This window comes from Falco cherrug, chromosome 7 (genome assembly GCF_023634085.1).
Source record: "Falco cherrug isolate bFalChe1 chromosome 7, bFalChe1.pri, whole genome shotgun sequence".
Taxonomy (NCBI): domain Eukaryota; kingdom Metazoa; phylum Chordata; class Aves; order Falconiformes; family Falconidae; genus Falco; species Falco cherrug.
In genome coordinates this window covers 29,182,531-29,201,691 of record NC_073703.1, presented here as the reverse complement: position 1 = coordinate 29,201,691, position 19,161 = coordinate 29,182,531, and the positions used below count along the sequence as shown (strand labels likewise).

The window sequence follows — 19,161 nt, the reverse complement described above, 5'->3', positions numbered from 1 at the left end:
TTTGGCTGTTCTTGGAGTTACTTGTTTTAAAACCTCGCTGGATACGCAGCAGATGCCAACATGAGAACCTCAGCCCACAGTGCACGATTTATGAACCACATCAGCAGGACATGCTTCTTCACTTACACATCTCTTTGCTGAACTCCAACAAGAGCCAAACGCAGCGTTTCTGCAGATCGGTCCTGACGCTTCTCAAGGCTGAGCTTTAGCACCAGTAATATCCCAGCTCGATTTCTGCAAACCCCTTGATGGCAGCAAGTGCTAGGGACCGAGCAGAATAAGCCAAGGGATTGCTATGCACTGGAAAGCAAAGACCTTGAGTGCTGCCAGCTGCACTGTAGGCTGTTGCTAAATGCTCCACTGCCCTTGGGTAAGCAGTTTACTCAATCAGTAGTTGATTAGGACACCCCTGGAGTACGTTCAAAAGGACATAGGTGTTAGGACACAACAACAGACACAGTTATTAGTCCTGGGCTGGGCTGAGCAGTAAACACTTGAATCAGGTTTAGCAGAACTGACTGGTAAAACCCATACCTAGAAAGCACCATTATCCAGCCCCTCTTTGGGGAGCTGTCCTGTGTGGCTGCAACGTACCAGACCTCCGGCCCCCGCTTCCTAGAAATTCTGCCCTAAATTTGCCCCATGGCTAGTTGCCATTGCCCCTGGGGCTGCATACCGCAATATTGGCTGGCTTGACTTCTCTGTGTAGTGGAGATGCCTACAGCACGTGCTGGTGACATGCCCCATGGTACTGCTGGATGTTTCTAGCCTGCTCCTGACTGCATGACTTTGGTCTTTTCTCTGCTTGTGTACAGGCACATGGGGATTTTCCAGCAAAAAGTGTATCCCCCTTCCCTGCTTTTGTGCTCCCTTTCATTGGATTTAAATGGTGCCAGGTAAAGCTTAAGGGTTTTAACTGAGCAAAACAAAAATGATGGTGAAATGAAGCCATGGGTATACAAGGCAAGACCAATTGCGTGCTTTCTACAGATACCTGAGGGTAAAGATTTGTTTTTTATTCACCTTAGCTGCTCCAGTATGCCTCTCAGCTCACACACGTTTCAACCTGGGCCTTTATGGCAGCACTGAATGATGACTCTTGGTCACTAGTGAGATTTTCCTTCTCTCCTAGTGCACTTGGGCTTAACCCTTCAGTTCCAGCCATGATTTCCTGGTTTATTTTCTACTTGGAAGCAGTTCTCCACCTCTCCTAGCTGTGTCTGCCCGACATGTCCCTGCTCTTTCCATTCCCTCCAGCCCGAAACCTCAGCCCTTTCTCTCACATCTCGCAATAGCTACATCCTTCTCTCTGTAAAGACAAGCTGTAGGGACAGGCTCCCTTCCTAGCCCTCTCCTCCAGATCTGCATCAGCAGTGCACTTTCCAAGCCTCTTCCTTCCGTGCTCTTTTCTTAGGCTGGGCTCCCCTCTCCAGCTCCCCACCACCACCTCCCCTCCTCTCCGGGAAAAACCCGTGCTCGCCCTGCCTCCAGCCTCAGGACACCAACTTCCTCCTCCACAAGCAGCCACAGCAGCTTCCTCTGACCGGCTGTCCCAGACACTCTGGCTCCATGGCACACCCTCCATGTGCACAAAAACACTACACCCGGGCTTTGCTTTCTTCTTCAAAAATTCAGCTCAACTTGAGCAGCTGCACTTTGAGGAAACACCTGTAACATGTGTCAACCACTGTACCAACACCAGCACAGACACCCCGACTGGCTCCACTAGCCATCATGACCCACTGCTGTGGGTGCCACTGGGGACCATGGCATTTGCTGATGTCCTTATGCATCCATGTGTCCTGTAGGACCATGCTGATAGAAGATGGTATTTTTGCAAACCAGATATGTTGTTCTGTTACAATGCAGATGCCCTGTAGTCTGCGGAGGGTACCAAAATTTTAAGCGGATCCACAGAAAAACACCCTTCTTGGGTGGGAGTTTGCAGAGAGAGGAAGTATTCAGCTGGAGTTAGTGCCCGCGGACTACCTGGGCCGAAGGAGCCACAGGGAACGGGCAGGGAGAGCCATCTGTCCCAGGGGAGCCCTGTTTGCTCAGCTGCCCTCCCAGGTGCCATGACTCACCCTCCTGCACCATCAGCTTGTGTAAGAGGGCGAATCCCTCCCCGCGAGCGGCTCCTGTTGGAGCTTGCTTGAAGGTAGGCTGCTCTGCGTGCGAGCCACCCTGGGCAAAGCTGTCAGGGATGGAGGCAGGACCTGGCTGTCCCCGTGCAACCCTGCTATGGCCACGCAGCGGCGGGGCTGCTAATGCCAATGAAGTCCGGACCATGCCCAGTGGCCTGTGCCTGGTCTCTGCAGATGCCCATGTGATTTCTGGCAGATGGATAACCAGGCTTTTAGCACAGTTCTTGTTTTTGATGCTGCCAGCTCTCAGACAGCTGTCTGTTTTCAGGTTGTATGAATTCAGCAAGCTTGGAACAAGCTGCAACTTGGCAGAGAGATCCAAAGAAAATCCAGATGTTGCAGGAAGTGCTGTCAGACTGGGTCAACATAGGACTAATTTGGTGCTGGTAGGGGCCATGATGCTGCTGACCTCCAGCCTCCCAAATAGAAAGCTACTTTTAATTTCCTGGTGACTTGTGGCCACTAGAACCACCGTGATCTCCCATTCCCAGGTGCTGGAGTATAAGCGTCATTGGCCAAGCCCAGTTTTAACTTACTTAATTTCCTGCTGAGATTTAAACCAGAGAAGTTTTGTTGATTTCCTCCTTTCTAGGCAATGGTTGTGTAACACTTCTGGCTTGGGATAGCTGCTGTGTTCCAGTCCCAAGCAGCTGTGCTGCAGCGGCAGATTTTGGTGATCCATATTCTTTAGATATAGTGTTTGTCATCTGTCTGGATACCCTTCAATCTGGGGGGAACTCTATGATGATAATGAGTTAAATGCCTTGACCTCGTTTGGGAATATTACTGGGGAACATGTGCAGAACTTGGCTAGCAAGGAGTAGGAATACTCAGCCTGTTCTTTACGTTTATGCTCACTTAAACTGCATATGCTCTGACAAATGCTATCTGGAAAGCCTGGCACAACTGCAGGCTCTCCATCTCAAGCAAACCCCAGGTCTACCTACAGGATGGGAGACTGCTTTGGGAAGTGGTACCAACACTTCAAAAGACACTCTCTGTGCAGTGGGGTGACAAGAAAATTCTAGTTCTTCCACAGAGGGATGGAAGGTGGAGTGACATGCAATCAGGAAAGCAATCTCGTATCTGTGACAAGAATGGTTTAGGCTAGGGCAGCAAGAGGACATAAAGACACTGGAGGGTGTAAAGGACGATCAATGAAGTGAGGCTACAGCTGGAAGTGGAGCTTTGTGGACTGAGGACCAGGATGCTTGCTTGGACCAGAAGCTTGTCAGACATCAGGTTGAGAAGCAAATTAATCACTGCTGTGGGTGGGTGATTCTACCTGGAAGAGATCTGACAGAAGGGAACTAGAGAGGCTTTTTAGTCTTGCTAGTGAAGGGGCAGCACAATCAAACAACAGAAAGCCTGACAAACCCAGCCTTGCAGTAAGGAGTTCACTGACATCTCACCTTCCCATGTGGTAGCAAGAAAGAACACTTTTTTGCATGATGTGTTTGTTCCAGCTACCAGAAATACTTTTCAGTGAAGTGAGTATGTACAATAGTGTGATATTGCATAATGTGGGAGGTACTTTTCCCTCTGAATCCATCTCCTGATCGCCCTCTTCCTGGACAGAGGATGGAGAAGGCAGCCAGCTGGAATTGTCCTCAGTGGTTATCACATGCACGGCTTTGTCTTCAGAGTATCAGAGTGACACAAGTTCGTGGCTCCTACAGGAGTAGATGCATTCAAGAAGTGTATTTTTTTGTTCATTTACCACCTCCCTCTGAAGAGTCATGATGCTTCCAGTTACCAACATGACAGCAAAATGGAAAGACATGCAAATTGAAGTGTTTCTGAAAATACTCTTCTGTCTGGCTGACATCTGGCTGATTGGCCTTGCTAGCACATGCACTAAAGGGGTGCACACAGTTTGGTTTCTCCAGAGGCAGAAAGAAACAGCAGGAAATGCGCGTATGTCTACAGAGGGTTGGGTGATTCAGCTGGAAGTTCCCAGAAGCAGTCAGTGAAAGGATGCAGTTCTTACTGGAAATGCTCAGGTGTCATTTCCCCACAACAGATCGTTAGCGTAGGTGGGTGAGCTGGCAGGTTGCACTCAGTCACACTCATCAAACCAGGGTGCAGAGAGAGAGGATTGTGTTCTAACAGTTCTCTCTTGTGGACTTGGTTTGGGCAATCTGCCCCCCAAGGGAGCTGGACTTTGTGGTGTGTGTGGAAGGCAAGCAGGGTCCTTCGCTGGCAGCTGAGTGCTAAGGGGAAAGATGTCTAGCAAAGGAACAAATAGAAGAGAAGAGAAGAGAACAGAATAGAACAGAATAGAATAGAACAGAATAGAATAGAACAGAATAGAATAGAATAGAATAGAATAGAACAGAACAGAACAGAACAGAACAGAACAGAACAGAACAGAATAGAATAGAATAGAATAGAATAGAATAGAATAGAATAGAATAGAATAGAATAGAATAGAATAGAGTAGAATAGGAGCAGAGCAGGACAGAATATATCAGTTGGAAGGGACCTACAACGATCATCTAGTCCAACTGCCTGACCAATTCAGGGCTGACCAAACGTCAAAGCATGTTATTAAAGGCATTGTTTAAATGCCTTTTAAACACTGATAGGCTTGGGGCATCTACCACCTCTCAAGGAAGCCTGTTTCAGTGTTTGACCACCCTGTTGGTAAGGAAATGTTTCCTAATGTTAAGTCTGAACCTCCCATGATGCAGCTTTGAACCATTCCCACACATGCTGTCACTGGATACTAGGAAGAGGAGATCAGCACCTCCCTCTCCCTCAGGAAGCTGCAGAGAGCAATGAGTTCACCTGTCAGCCTCCCATTCTCCAAACTGGACTAGCCCAAAGTCCTTAGCCACTCCTCATAGGACATTCCTTCCAGATGCTTCACCAACTTTGTTGCCCTCCTCTGGACACATTCAAGGACCTTCACATCCTTCTTAAATTGTGGGGCCCAGAACTGCACACAGTACTTAAAGTAAGGCTGCACCAATGCTAAATACAGTGAGATAATCACCTCGATTGATTGATGAATTGCTTTGGGAAAGAGGCCAAGGTGCTGCCATTCCCTCACTCTTGTAAGATGGGCACACTACTGAAGGGCATCTCTGAAAGATCTGGTGGGAATGTGTGTTTACAAACATACAAGGCAGCAAATCCCCTCAGAGACTTCAAAGTATGTAACAACAAGAAAAGGACTTACAAATCAGGACCACAAAAGAATTGATTATTGAAGACTGCTAGGTTTACTGGCTGATAACTGATTTTCTAATAAGCTATTTATAGTATTCAAATGGCACGCACAAGCTTTTGTGTGCATCAAGTCTTTCATTAAGAAATTACTTACATTCATTTTGCACATTGTTTGGGACCTATGGACAGTTCCTAATGAGGATGTTATACGCTATCGCTCTGAACTGTTGTTTGGTATAACACTGGAGATTTCTGCCCAGAAGATTGTGGACTGTGCTTGAGCAAGAAGTGGAAGTGCAACAAAAAAAGTGGTGCAACAGTTGTACATGGAAGTTGCCACATCCCCTTTTGACTCCTGACTCTAACTTACTGAGGGTCATAAGTGATTACTGTGTTTGAGCTTCAAAACTGTTTTTAACTCAGATCAGAGAGCAAGGACCTGGATTCTTTTTGCCTTCCTCTGCAGTAGTGGGTTGCTAGTTGCCTGCTGGTATCATGGAGGCACAGCTCACCCAAGCCCTCCTCTGCCACTGACATGGCACCAGACACCAGCAGGATCAGTCTATCCTGTTCCCAGACTTTTGGCTGAGATCCTGTAGCCTTGAGACGATCAAGATGTTCTGCCTAATCAAGTCACCAGACCCAGTACTTGGGTGAAATCTGATGGTCTGTGATTGCCAAGCCAGGTAAGACAAACTAATGGCCCCTTCTGACTTCCACCTGCATCATGCATTGGGTTCGTGTTGCTGTGTGTGTGGTGCCCTGCGGGACATGGAGCATGGTCAGTTTTGGGGTGCACAGAGGGGGACCAAGGGCTGGGCCACTCGCAGGTGGCTCACCCAAGGGGACAGGTCCCCACCAGGGAGCCTGTGGGAAGGCTCCTCACGAGGGGAAGGTGCTTGGTGCAGTTGGAGCAAGTGCCCTGATACCTCCAGGAGGGCTTCTGAGAGCCTGGGGATGCTGTGCTTTGAAATTTCACCTGAGGTTTCCCCTGGGTGAGTGTGACTGGCTTGCAGAGCTGTTCTCAAACTGCTCAAGCACTCACACATCTGCAGGGTGTGCAGTGTACTCTTCCCATGTCTAACTCCCATTGACATCTGCGGCATTTTTTACACATTCTTTTCCCTATGCTGCCTCTCCTTTCTGCCTCCCCTCCCCTGATACAGCCACTGACCTGTCCCTACTGCCCAGCTCCTGCAACAGGCTCCAGCTGAGCTGCTCTGGGAGGGGAAGCAACCCCCAAGGGCAGCTCTGGATGTTCAATAGCTCCCACCTCAGACATTATCCTCAGTGCTGATGTGTGTTGCTCACAGAGCACCACTCACAATGGAAACTTCTCACGTGTTCTCCTTGGCTCCTCTTTATTCCCAGTCACAGCAATCATGAGGCTGCTTTTTGGCCTTTGTTTGTCCTGAACTGCTGTGCCTCAAGTGAGCGTTTATTAGCACTTCCTTCTCTGAAAAGGAGTGACTGCAAAATAAGCCAAGGGTCATTTCCCTTCCCTTGAGACCAGGAGATGTCCTGGCTTTTAAATCAGGCTCCATAAATTTTAAGCCATAGCATCTCATGTGTTTCGCCTAGAGAGGGGTGGAGGTTCCCCCAGAGAGAGTGAGGAAAAGAAACTCCTTCTGATGTGACAGCATGTTGCTTGGGCAAGTGTTTTCAAGGTATCTGAGACAAATGACAGCACAGACCAGTGAAAAAAAGCAATCATTAATATACCAACTGTGTGAAATCTATCAGAAGAAGAAGTGGAAGAAGGAAGTGACTGTTTTCTGTTTCTTGCACCATCTTTACTTGCATATCATCCTGCAGGGTTGGGCATCAGCAAGTGGAGTTGTTGAACATCAGCCAGCAAAAAATAATGCCAGTAAATAAAATGCTGTTGTTGAAAATTGACACAAATAGACTGTGCTATGTGTGATGAATGTAAATTTTTGGACTGAAAACACTCCTGATATCTGCAATGCTCACTTGAAGCTCGGAAACAAGGATTCAGTCTAATGTCAGAAGCTTGAATCTTCTATAGGTCCATAAAAATCTCAAATTTCCCAGCACATAAACTGCCTTCTCCACACTACCCATGGGTTTCTCTAATCCATGCTGATTCTTTCTGAAAGAGATTCCAGTGGGAAAAGCCATCGGAGAACAAGGTGGCTCCTAACAAGTGGTGTCAGGAGTACATGTTAGTGGGGCAATGTGGCAGGGAGATCAAGAGCCGCAATGGCTGGCCAGTTCCAGTGGTGAGCATGATATTTGTACCTCAGCATGTTCTGGTCCTTTGATGGAGTATCCCTCTAATGCCTGTTTACATCCTGAAAGCAGACACAAGGGCTGCATCAAGGAGTTCCTCTCTGCCCCTTCCTTTTCAGGGTGAGAGTCAGTTCTGGTAGCTGGGGGGATGTGCCCCCAGGGCAAACACCCTCACTGAAGCAGCACACCTGACCCAGAAACAACGGGAGGTCTGGTCCCAGGCTCAGCACTGTTCCTTGGTTAAAGTCAATAGGTTCCCCATGTCCCCTCACTAACAAGTCCCACAGATCCTAGTACTAGCATTGCTTTTTCCCATCAAGCCCATACCTTCTCTTCGACCTCAGTTTTAATTTCTTTTCTACAGACACAATAGTGAAGTTGCATACTCAGGAGGGCTCACGGCCCCAAAGAAGTCCAGCTTTTCTAAGTCTGTGAGCTGCTTAGTGACATTTTCCCACAGCGCAGAGCTGCAATACAACCCACATTCCCCCAGAGAAGCAGCTCACGGGTAGGAGACAAATGTGTGCCTAGCGCTCTTTCCCTCCATCCCAGGAGTGGCTGTCCTACATGACCATGGCAGGACAGTCGCCTGACAGCTTCGTCCTCAGGTAGGGATTAAACCACCAACACCCAATTCACCAGTGTAACCCACAATATGAGTACGTGGGATGGTTCTAGCATAGGAGCCACACCTGAACACAAGCTGTGTGTGGCATACAAGCCCACTTCTGCCTGAAAATCTAAGCATTGCTCAGGGTATGGAGCAACCTACGTATGGAAGAAACTTGTTGTCATCTTCTCTGGCAACTGACAGGACTATGGATGAGGGTGTGCCATAAAGAGAGGGAGAAGTCAGGGAATCAGAAGAATATTTTTTCTTGACTTCTGTGCTGCAATTAAGAAAAGGTTTTTGTTTTTCGTTTTCACGTGCCTCAACTCCCACCAGCTGCATGCACCCACCCACAGCATGTGTGCCATGTTTTTATTACGGCTGTAGCCCCAGGTAGCATGGAACTGAGGCCAAGCATACATTAGTAAAATTAGAAGAAATATCATCTGACGGGTCTGGACAGTGCTGTGGGCAGAGCATATTTGGCAAGACTGCTTCCTTCGCAATCCAGCCCAGAGACATTCCCTGATCCTATCTGAACAGGGACTGAACTTGCAAAACAAGCCCCAGCTTGCGAGCTGTAAGTCAGGGATGTCTTAAACACTGCCTCAGCATCCAACACTAACAAGCTCCTTTTATCTTGTTCGTCCTGCTTAAATAAATGCAGCAAGCCCCCATGATAATACAGCAGCCTTGAGGGCTGCAAGGGATAGGTCTGTGTTTTTCACACCCTCCAGCGTTTGCCCTTTTGTATTTGGCCATTTTTGACCCATTACCCTCCTTTTCTCAGGCCCAGCTAAGGAGGATCAACTGTAGTGCTCACAGGCAGTGGTTTGAAACCTGCATCTGCTCCATATGTTCCTGTTCATGTTCCTCACTGATGAGCCATAAGGATCTACTCACTTCAGTGGGTTTCTCTATGTAGCAGCCTTTGAAGGATATGTGTGCTTAAAATCAAGTATACGTTCCAACTTCTTTTGAGTACCATCCTGTTAAACAAAGCCTCCTTCACAACCCAAGAGATTTCGTAAATGGTCTGTCAAGATGGGCAGGAGCTTGCGGAATACCCTGTGCCCCCCGCCATTGTATCTGAGAAAGACTAATTAGAAATGTTGTGTTTAGGAACCATTTGCTGAAAAATGGTGATGAAAAACATCAGATCAGAGGAAGACAGGATTTACACTGATCTCTTCCAGAAAATCCCACGTGGTAATGTTATTGCAGTAGCTTGAGCTATCCTTGCCCAGGCTTCAGTGGGAAAGTGCAGATGTAAAGGCATGATGACTGCAAAGTGCATTTACCTTGCTACTAGAAGATGGAAAGAGAAAACTTTACTTGTGAAGCAAAAGAATTTCAGGCAGAAGTTTGTAGTGACAGAGAGTAGAAAGCACAGTGTTTTGTTCAAATGCAGAGCAATGAAGACAAAAGGCTGATACAAAGGGACTACATGGGATGTGGCTGATGCTTTTATAGCCTTGATTTATCTACTTTAGAAATAGGCAAGCCACAGAGAATAAATGAGTCCTGTATGGTAATAAACAAATAGCATTACTATATGGGAGAGAAAGGGTCATGCTCCTGTGTACCACGGATGTACCAATGTTTACTGTACTCTTGTGCACCAAGAGAGACATGTTCAAACCTAAATTTCTAAGGAGGGAAGAGAAGGATCAGATTGGAAGAGAAAATAAAGGCAGCTCAGAACCGGCTTTTATCTTAAATATATTTTGCTCCTCATCCACAATACAGTGCAATGCAGTCTTCATGCCCCTTTTCTCACCTTCCTTTCATTTTGCAGTATCACTCATTGCTCTTCACATGTCAGTACTGCCCACTATCAGCACAACGCACATTCCTTTAACAAACAACATCATTCCCCTCTCATGGGCTTAGGATGAATTATTACAGAGATATCATTCAAGGGCCTTAAATATATTGGCTTTAGAGCTATTTTTACTTGCAAATGCTTGAGCCAGACCTTTGAAGTTTCATTTGGGTTCAGGGCAAAATAGAGAACACATTAAAATAAGCAAGAGCTGGTGGTTTTGTTCTAAGTGTTACCAGAAGCCAGGGTGAGACTCAGAAGAGGAAGGGAAGGGGATTGCCAAAGATTTCCATTGGATGCTTACTTTCTCCAGGGTTTGTAAATCTGTCCTGTAACACCCTTAATCCCTCTTCCTGCAGGGCAGTATGGTATCACTGAAATCTTCACAATCTCCTGCAAACAGAGGTTTTAATGCAGCCCTTTGTTTATTGTCTCTGAAATTCTTTCATTTTTCAGGAGAAAAAAGGGGTCATTTTTTCTCTGGAGCCTGAAGGCTCAGGGAAGTTATCCAGTGTCTTATCCTGCTCTGCCTCCCATCCAGCATTTTGACAGGCATGGACTAGTCCATACCTAGATACCACCTCACTGGACGTGCCAAAGAAATGGAGTGCTGGAGACCATGGCATGACAATTTTCCAGATTCAGGGTGAAGGTAAGGCAACCACAACTACCAGGCTTGAAGCTGATGTATGTATTGCACTGAAAGCAGCCTCTGGAAAGGCCTGAAGGCCATTCAGGCTGTCTGCTACCCAAAAGTCTTCTCCCTAATGTTGTGCACAGGGCCCGGGGGCTCCCCACATCTCTACCAGGGCGCTGTGTGTGGGGGCTGAAGAGGTGCGCAGGGCTCGTGTGCCCCTCCATGGCACTCCATGGCTGTGCTCAGGGTGTGTGCCATGCAGGAGGCAGGCAAGCCTGGTCCTGACAGCAGCCTTGGGAATGCCCTCAGCCAACAGTATCAATGTCATCAAAGGTGGCAGGGATCAGGAGGCTGAACTGATTTGCTCCTGTCTCCCCACCCACGCAGGAGCTGAGGAAAGTCAGAAGTGCAGAGCAGCTCCGGTGTAGTCCGTTTGGTGAGCATGACCTGAGATAAGACAGGAGCTTTCCCATCTGGCACCACCCGAAAGCAAGAGATAAGGAGACTGTCCCCCTCCATCCTTGGCGAATTGTACAGGCAATTATTCACATCCAAATCATCCTGGGAGCACGCCACTTAAGGAAAGGCTAGAAGAGTTACAGGAGGACAATCTACATGTAGCTTTTGGCAGCCAGCTTGCATTGCGAAAGACCCATGCCATTCTCAGTGGGCATCATAATAATTGGCCTGGCTTACATACAGCTGGAACATTGCTGTTGATTTCTTGCATCTCAACGCCAAACACTGTAAAATCAGAGGCCTCAAAGAAGAGTAGAGACATGATCAGATCATTTGGTGTGGGTTTGATTTATGAAGATTAAGTGATGCTTAGATATAAGCTGGTGAAGAGATAAGAAAATAGCATGCATGAGTCTACAAGTATCAGATGGATCTAGGCAGGGTCACATATATGTGCTTGGTGAGAAAGAAAATGGGAAGAAGGGAAAATTCCTTACCAGTATGGAATAGACAAGACTTGGATAGGGTCTTAGACTAAGAGAAAATTCTCTTGCATAATATCATAGAATCATTTAGATTGGAAAAGACCTTTACAATCATCAAGTCCAACCTTTAAACCAGGACTGCCAAGTCTACCACTAAACCATTTCCCTAAGCACCACATCTACATGTTTTTAAACAGCTCCAGGGTTGGTGATTCCACCACCTCCCTGGGCAGCCTGTTATAATGTTTGACCACCCTTCTACTGAAATCTTTTTTCCTAATATCTAATCTAAACCTCCCCTGGCCCAACTCGAGGCCATTTCCTCTTGTCCTGTTGCTTGTTATCTGGGAGAAGAGATGGACCCCCACCTGCCTACAGCCTCCTTTCAGGCAGCTGTAGAGAGTGAGAAGGTCCCTCCTGAGCCTCCTTTTCTCCAGGCTAAACCACCCCACTCCCCTCAGCCACTCCTCATAAGGTTTATGTTCCAGACCCTTCACCAGCTTTGTTGCCCGTCTCTGGACATGTTCCAGCACCTCAATGTCTTTCTTGTAGTGAGGGGCCCAAAACTGAACCCAGTATTTGAGGTGTGGCCCCACCAGTGCCAAGAATAGCAGGACAATCACCACAGTCCTGCTGCTCACACTGTTGTGAATACAAGCCAGGATGCTACTGGCCTCCTTGGCCACCTGGGCAGACCACTGGCTCATATTCAGCCAACTGTCAATCAGAACCCCCAGGTCCTTTTCCACCAGGCAGCTTTCCAGCCACTATTCCCCAAGCCTGTAGCATTGCATGGGGTGGTTGTGACCCAAGCACGGGGCCAGGCACTGAGCTTTGTTGAACCTAGTACAATTGGCCTTGGCCCATCGGGCCAGCCTGCCCAGATCCCCCTGCAGAGCCCCCTGCCCTCAAGCAGATCAACACTGCCTTCCAACTTGCTGTCCTCTCCAAACTTACTGAGGGTGCACTTGATGGCCTTATCCAGATGATCGATAAGACATTAAACAGGACTGGCCCCAGCACTGAGCCCTGGGGAACACCACTTGTGACCGGCCACCAGCTGGATGTAACTCCATTCACCACCACTCCTGGGGCTTGGCCATCCAACAGCTTCTACCCACTGAAGACTACACCTGTCCAAGCCATGACAGTCAGTTTCTCCAGGAGAATGCTGTGGGAGACAGTGTCAAAGGCTTTACTAAGGTCCAGGGAGACAAAATCCACATCCTTTCCCTCATCCACTAGTTGGGTCATCATATCATAGAAGGAGATCAGGTTCATCAAGCAGGACCTGCCTTCCATAAAACCGTGCTGTCAGGGGACCTTTTAAATAGCAGAAAATGTTCTGTAGATGCAGCCTTGCTTGGATGGGGTAAAAGATAACAGTTGCAGCTCAGACTTGTAAGACCCAATGCTTCTTGATGAAAGGTGAATTTTAAAAGTGAGTTCATTTCTGCTATGGATACAGTTAACTGAAAAAATCATCATTTATTTCAGTTTTCTAGATTTCCTTTAAAAACATTATGTGCAATGAGCAATCAAAGGAAAGCCAAGAAGCTGAGAGCTAAAAGTTAGCAAAATCATTAAAGAAACAGCAAAGAAATATTAAGAGCACAATGCATTCAAATCGGCACAGAAGGCCAGATGGTACATACCCAAGGGTATTAAAGGAATTAGCTGAAAAACTCTTAGGCCCATTATCCATTATATTCAAGTGCTCCTGAAGAGCTGAGGAAGCCCTGATGACTGGCAGAGGGAAAATATCATGCTTCTTTTCCAAAAGGGGAATTACAGTTCAATTAACTTCACATCCTTTCCAGGTGAAACTTGGTCTCTAATAATCAGAAACTACTAGTAGTTGTTCTGCAGGAAGAACAAAACAAATACGTGTTACACACAAAGACAAGTCACATTAAGAGAAGCAGTTGCATCCAAGTGGTAGACTCTACAGCCACATTATGTTCACAATGTTTATGGGAGGAGAAAAACACCGGGGGGGGGGGGGGGGGGGGGGGGCGTGTTGGGTGGGGAGAATGAAAAATAAGCAGCTGCTTATCCGTCATGTGGGATGGAGTATACACCATAGTGGGACGTGCTGGCAGGAGGAGGAAGGGGATACAGTCCCTTGAGTTGCTCAGTAAATTTGCCCTGAAGGGTTTCACTCATTGACAAGACAACTGGTTGTACAGAGAGCTTTCCTGCAGAGAGCTCCTTGATTTCAGTAATTCTATTCAGTTTCTTCAGACAGAATATTCCCGTAGATCCTGATGCATCCCTAAAGGATTCCATGCAGATGCACTCGACTTTAACAGTGGTTGGACTGGGCCCAAAGCAGAATAAGAAAGATGTAGGGTGGATACAATGTAGGGGGAATAACAATGAAAGAAATTAAAATCAGCCCCTACAACAGAAAGTGGATAATGCTTGTAAATATTGTCGTGGTGGGATCCTCAGGGACTCCTGCTGTGTTGGACATTATACTCATCTGCAGTAGCATCAAGGAAGGAGAAGAAAAATACATCAATCAAATTCAAAGATAACACCCAGCTGGAGCGTGAATTGCAAATAATTTATTAGAAGCATCATCCTAAAGGGATTTCAATAAATGAAGAGTGGGACATAGTGGGAACAGCAAGAAATTGAACAAATCTAAGTGCAGAAACATCCACAGGGTAACAACACTCACTGAGGAGAGGTCAAAACAGTAAGTCAGAGCCTGTGGAGAGAAGTAATCCAGAAAAGACCCTTGGATGCAAATGTTGATAGAAAACTACAACTGATAATTCATTAAAAAAAACCCAGATCAATCCACTTTTGAAATGCTAATAGGAATACCACATGGGGCAGAGCCTACTGAAAAGAGTGCAGGCAAACAGGTGATGTTATAGATTAACTGGTATAGACAAGAGGGTGGAAGGAATGACCTATTTACTAGGAAGATCAAAGGAAATAAACACATACATAGCCTGGAAAAAAATGGGAGGCAGCAAGTATAGTCTGATACAGAGACAAACCCTACCATGAAAGAATGCTGCTGAGTGGGAGGGAGACCCAGGGCTCATCAGTTAGCAGTGGTGGGGCTGCACGCACAGGGCCACACTCAGACTGGGAAAGGGGGTAATCTGATGACTTGACAAGATCTCCAACAGGATTGTCTTGGAAAGGGCTCCACTGTCCAGAAGATTAGGATTTAAAACCACCATACACGCTAGTCCTGTGTTTGGTCCTCCACCTACATGAAGTCACCAGTTGGCTGCCTCTGGGTTCATGCCATGTTGATAGACAAATTTGCAGCAGAGTTCCTTGGGCCAGTAGATGTGAAAATGGAAGCAAAATCATCAGAGCTTGAATACGGGGGGAAAAGTGTTATGGCAGGTGGAAGGAAAGTCACTGCAGAAGAGGTGGAAAATCCCAGGTGCATGGGGTTAGATCCCTCCAGGTGTGTACAGCCAGGGGTGGGCAAAGCAAACGTATGGATGGTAGGTAAAGGAAAGGACATGAATTATCATGTGGAGTAGCCCCGTCCCAGCATGAGGACTGCAATGTCGTTTGCCAACGGGCTATTTGTTCTCCTTTCTTGGAGACTAATCGATGTGGGCCAGAGTAGAGAGAAATCTCACCTCTTTCTCAATATCCCTGTGGTAGATACCATGGTTCTTCCATGTGGGAACTGGGAGAAAGCTATGCTATACCTCAGGGACTTAACTCCTGTTAGCTCACAACCTCAACTAGACTGTCACCATAGACATATTAATGCCACACTTGAATCCAAGTTTTGTCCATCATCCCTTAGTGTCTCTGCTTCCTCTGTGGACAGCACTGGCCAATATGGGAAAAGATGAGAGGACCTACTGGGAATTTCATGGTCAGCCTTACAAAACTGCTGGATCACTCGTTCTACCAGTGCCCCCATTTCTCTGTGTTGGCTGCCCACTGACCCCTGGCTGGGATTCACAGTGCAAGTTATGATCCAGAAACCTCAAAGAGTGCATGGCCAGTTAGAAAATTCATTTTCACACGTCATCTCCAAGCCTTTATTAACACGAGGCTTTCGGGAGCCTGCAGCAGGGTGTATCTGCAGCAGGCCCTCTGCTCTTGAATCTGCACCCAGTAGAGACACTCCTCATTTTTATCGGATCTTCCATCAGAAGTGGCAGCTCTTCACCTCTCCGCTGAGGCAGTGCTGCTCACAGTAGGCTAAGGAATTCCTGGCAGTTCTTCTCAGTGGAAAGGCTTTTGCTATATGTAAGCAATATGAAATCCGCCTACATGTTTGGGAGGGTGACAGCACATTATAATCATACGGCATCACTCGAGTGCCCGTAACAGCGACTGCAGCCACACTAACGGAAGCTCTGAAGGAAGGGAATGAGAAATTCACTCCTACCACTTGACTCATGTGGGTTGCTGCTTAGATACAGGTAGAAGCAGCCGCTGAAGTCATGGGTGTCTGTGGGCTGCTGAGTTTCTAACTTGATGTTTTATGGGGTTCTGCCTATCAAAATATTTGGGATCTGCTCATCTCTGGTTACCGTGCTGGTTTGAGAAGTGTGTTTTGGCTGCATATAAGCCGTAGTAAGGCACCATCTTGCTCAATGCTGGCTGAGTTTGCTGCATTTTGAGCATGGTTATCAGGGAAAAGCCATGCATGTACAGTAACTCTGAGCTGTCAACAATAGTTTGTCAGGGGCATCCCAAGGCTCCAGGGCTGCCATTCTGAGTGGGCAACGTGGCATTTACATAAGTATTGTTTCAGAGAAACAATCACAAAGGGAATACACAGATATGTGAACAATTGATGGATTTGGGACTAGTAATCAAGGACCCAAAATTAATATTATACTTTCAAAGGAAATGTTATATTGTCTAATCTTTAAATTGCACACCACTTCAGTGTTACTAAACGAGAGGAAGTGCAGACTCATCGCTGAGATGGTGAGACAAGTTAGTCTGAGGTCAGTTTCTAGTTCCAGCCCAGACTTCCTGAACCCAAGTCACTAATTACTCCTACCCTTGTGTCCAGCAGTTCCCTATCAGGAGATAACGATAATACTACCTTTCTCCACACTTTTTCTATCTTATCTATTAAATAATGGAGGGAGATGGAGAAAGATTTCCTATAAAGATGTACAACCCCCTGCATAGTGGAACACCTCATCTTGATTGAGGACACATACAGTATTGTTATTTATATTAATATCAGCTGTCCCACCATATTCTTTTATACAAAGGAAGACTATTACAGAAAACAACTGTTGTAGAGCACCGCTAACTAGATATTACATGGGTCTGTCTCTCTGGTTTAAAGAAACATATACATCTGTCTAGACGTGGGCAATGTGTTAGAGGCTGGGTGGTTTATGAAGGCACATATCTTGTAATGGAGAGTGTATCGTGACTGAAAGGCTGACGACTAACTCTTCATTTTCATAGAATGGCTCCCAGAACTAGCTATTATTTACTATGAATCTATGCCGTGAAAGGATAATATATGTAATTAAAACTAACATAGGTATTTGATTGGTTTGGGTACAGATTACCACGCAAGCCTGTTTTAATTCGTAGTATAATACCTATTTTATGTTTTACAAGCAAGAGTAAAAGCTTAAGGGATACTGTTTTCCAGATCATGGTGAGTCAATGAAAGACTATTTAAAGCTTCCTATTTAGGTGAGTGGTTATCCCCTTGTCTTCTTTCAAATTTATGATCTTCCTTCCTGCCTTTAATTGTCTTAGTTTTCCTGAGGAAATCAAAACATAATGGTATAAACCAGTCATTTTGTTGTACATAATACATATGATTTACCTTTTAACTTTAATGGTTTTTACCAGTCTAAGGCTAAGAGTGCAGCATTTGTATGCTGTGGGACTGAGTCAGTGCTGTGATGGTGGTGAACAGGTTCTGCTTCCAGGCTGGGTTTGTTTGGCTTGTTCTCCAAATCGTCTGAGGATGCTCCAGGCCCCAGGTCATCTCATACAATCTCAGATGCTTGAAAGTCAGGAGCTTAATCTGTGATAGGCATCCTAGTCATTGGAGAAATAACTCTGCAGACCAATTCTTCATGTGGTTCTTCTGTGTGGTCATTATAAGAGCATGAAGAATCACCAGTGTTGCCAACCAGGCAGAGTAATTAAACCTTCTTGTCAGAGATCTTATCACAGTGTGACAATCTGGTAAGAAAAAAAAGCTGTGCCAGGGTGCAAAGGGGTTCACACATAACTGCCCCTGCACCCATTTGCTTCAGGGTGATCAACTGCCCTGGAATTTATGCAGTTACAAGGAGACAGCCTGATAGTGATCAAGGTCCTTCCACCCAAACCATCCCCACAAGGTCATAGATAGCTTTCGAGTCCATAAACAGAAGCCTAAAGTACCTGCTTAGGTATCTGCTGTGTTCCCTTGTATCCAACCGTCTGCAGGGGTTGAGTTGTAGATGTCTCTGAGATTGATTCTCCCCTGTCCCCTCTTGCCAGCTAACAGGGAAGGAAAGTTTAAAATTTCAGGTTCCATGTTTCCTACCCATGCCTGTATGAATTTATTTTAATAAATGGGATGGAAGGCGAGCTGTCAGTGTTTGCAAACCAGGAGTTCGTGGCAGTATTGATATGCCACTTTCAATCTGTGTTCAATACATGTCACTTTGCGTTTCTGTTCTTAACAGTCGTAAGTGACCTGGCACAAAGCACACTGTGATCTGTGGGGTTTGGAGCAGCTCCGTGATGGGCTCAGTGTGTAGAAGTGCTGAGTATATTGGTAAAGCATGAGATTTTCAGTCAAGCTGGGGAAGGTGTGCTGAATTTTGGACTGCCTCAGTGTTACTTCTCTTGATGAAACACCCTTTAACATTATGCCCCATCTGAATTTTTCAGAGTCTAAGTTAGGACTCCTTCATAAACTCTGTCGCAAGAGCAGGCTCATGTTTTATAACAAAAATCACAGTTTTACTTTGCATTTATAGGTGAGATTGATCTTTACAATAAGGCTTTCCTCACTGCAGCTTCTTTAAAGAAGTAAAAGGATGTAAGGGAAAGAGAGTTGGAAATATTGATTTATGGGTTTTTAGGTAGTCAAATGCTGAATCAATACAAAATATGCACTGTGCTCTTAAATCTGCTGCCAAGGAAGAGTGAGAAAACAGACGCTTTTCCCATGTTTGTCTGTGTCATCCTCTCATAGTGTCTGTTCCGCAAACAGCATTGTGTGCGTTTGAGCACCGGCAAGCCTGCAGATTGAACACTCACGTAAACCGAAGGCGAGACAGACCCTGGCTGAGTGAAGTTGTCCAGGTTATTTTGAAGTCCTTTTGAGGATACTTTGCTGAATAGGAGTGTGCTGAGCATGTTCATTACTTCATTCCCACAGACAGATGGGACAACTCACAGGGAACAGTCTATTTGCCAAGTGTAACCTCTGTGGCCACTGAATACTAGTTTCTTCAGATTTGGTAGCCATTTGAATCTCTACATCTTATTCACACATATTCTTTATGACCAGTAGCATGAGTTGCAAAAGCAAGTCCTACCAGGGTGAGCATTTCTGTTAGTTCATTTAAAATTTGTTTTCCTTAAACACA

At 46.1% G+C, this 19,161-nt stretch overlaps 1 protein-coding gene across 4 annotated transcripts in view; it reads left to right on the top strand.

Annotated features, from left to right (window-relative positions):
- The first annotated feature begins 5,670 nt into the window (after positions 1-5,670).
- The window catches only part of GPR132 (G protein-coupled receptor 132), an 84,651-nt gene continuing 71,160 nt past the window's right edge, over positions 5,671-19,161 (top strand). Inside the window, exons 1-2 of one of the 4 annotated variants that reach the window (XR_003560666.2) lie at positions 5,671-6,004; positions 11,031-13,555. The gene's annotated coding sequence lies outside the window, so the exon portion shown is untranslated. Of the gene's footprint in view, positions 6,005-7,133; positions 7,697-8,971; positions 10,812-11,030; positions 13,556-19,161 lie in introns of those variants that run through there. The other 3 variants (XR_008733056.1, XR_008733055.1, XM_027807536.2) reach the window with 3 other exon arrangements.